The 1,981-nt window shown below is 38.3% G+C and overlaps 1 non-coding gene across 1 annotated transcript; it reads left to right on the forward strand.

Annotated features, from left to right (window-relative positions):
- The first annotated feature begins 805 nt into the window (after nucleotides 1–805).
- Nucleotides 806–909, forward strand: LOC112699924 (small nucleolar RNA R71). The gene has a single exon (XR_003152855.1). It is a non-coding gene; the product is annotated as a small nucleolar RNA R71 (small nucleolar RNA).
- The last annotated feature ends 1,072 nt before the right edge of the window (nucleotides 910–1,981 follow it).

A 1,981-nucleotide genomic window follows, 5' to 3' on the forward strand; every position in this document is an offset into this window, starting at 1 on the left:
TGGGATTCACGTCCTCTCCTTCGTCTCTAGGTTCGGCCATGTTGATTATATCTATGGCCTTGCACTCTCTTTTTGGATTCTCTTCAGTATTGCTTGGGAGAGTACTAGGAGGAGTTTCAGTGATTTTCTTACTCAGCTGGCCTACTTGTGCCTCCAGATTTCTGATGGAGGACCTTGTTTCACTCATGAAACTTAAAGTGGCCTTAGATAGATCAGAGACTAAATTTGCTAAGTTAGAGGTACTCTGTTCATAATTCTCTGTCTGTTGCTGAGAAGATGATGGATAAGGCTTGATATTACTGAGCCTATTTCTTCCACCATTATTAAAGCCTTGTTGAGGCTTTTGTTGATCCTTCCATGAGAAATTTGGATGATTTCTCCATGATGAATTATAGGTGTTTCCATAAGGTTCACCTATATAATTTACCTCTGCTATTGCAGGGTTCTCAGATCATAAGCTTCTTCTTCAGAAGATGCCTCTTTAGTACTGTTGGATGCATTTTTCCATCCATTCAGACTTTGAGAAATCATGTTGACTTGCTGAGTTAACATTTTGTTCTGAGCCAATATGGCATTCAGAGCATCAATTTCAAGAACTTCCTTCCTTTGAGGCGTCCCATTATTCACGGAATTCCTCTCAGAAGTGTACATGAACTGGTTATTTGCAACCATGTCAATAAGTTCTTGAGCTTCTGCAGGCATTTTCTTTAGGTGAATGGATCCACCTGCAGAATGGTCCAGTGACATCTTAGAGAATTCAGATAGACCATAATAGAATATATCTATCATGGTCCATTCTGAAAACATGTCAGAAGGACATCTTTTGGTCATCTGCTTGTATCTTTCCCAAGCTTCATAGAGGGATTCACCATCTTTTTGTTTGAAGGTCTGAACATCCACTCTAAGCTTGCTCAGCTTTTGAGGAGGAAAGAACTTAGCCAAGAAGGCCGTGACCAGCTTATCCCAGGAGTCTAGGCTATCTTTAGGTTGAGAGTCCAACCATGCTCTAGCTCTGTCTCTTACAGCAAAAGGGAAAAACATGAGCCTGTAAACTTCAGGATCTACTCTATTAGTCTTAACAGTCTCACAGATCTGCAAGAACTCAGTTAAGAACTGGTAGGGATCTTCGGATGGAAGTCCATGAAACTTGCAGTTTTGTTGCATTAGAGCAACTAATTGAGGTTTCAGCTCAAAATTGTTTCCTTCAATGGCAGGAATTGAGATGCTTCTTGACGTGGCAGAAATTGGCGGGTTAAGAAATTATTAATAGAAATGCGTTGCAAGTACAGTCCTTAACCAACCAAAAATCCGTTTATCAATATAGAAGGGTTGTCACAAAATTTAAATTAAAATACTGGGAGTATGAGTCCCAGGTCGTCTCCCAACGAGTTGCAAAGAGATGTGTTATTTTATCAATCAGGTGTTTTCAAAAATGGTTGAGTTGAATAACAGAAAACTAAAATAGAGAATTTAATTACTTCTAAATAAAAGCCTTGACTGGGAGTAGATTAGTTGGAAGCCCTATTCTTGTTGAAGTACTCTCAAGATTAATTGATAATTGAAGATTGCTCTGTTTAGTTACCCCTTACTAGGTAAGGGAGCGTCAAACAAGTTGGATTGCTATTTCTATTCACAAGTCCCAATCCGCTCATTGAAAAGGATTTGTGTCAGTGACTAGAGGGCATTCCAACAATGAGCCCAATTACAATTTCTCCTTTAAGTACCTCAACTCAAGGGTTCCTTTCAATCAACTCCCCATCAAGTAAAGGAACTACTCGCTCATTGTGAACGTAGAACTCATAACATAGGAAAGGGAATTAAAAAGAGACATGATAAATAATAATGAAAAGGATTAATTAAAAATAAGAATAGTCTATATTAATAACTTGTAAAAATAAGCCAATGTCAACTCTAGGGGGATTAAGAACATGGAAGAATAAGTAAAAAGCAAATAGTAAAGTATAATGACTAGTACCGGAGG

The sequence above is a fragment of the Arachis hypogaea genome, chromosome 6, assembly GCF_003086295.3.
Source record: "Arachis hypogaea cultivar Tifrunner chromosome 6, arahy.Tifrunner.gnm2.J5K5, whole genome shotgun sequence".
Lineage (NCBI taxonomy): Eukaryota > Viridiplantae > Streptophyta > Magnoliopsida > Fabales > Fabaceae > Arachis > Arachis hypogaea.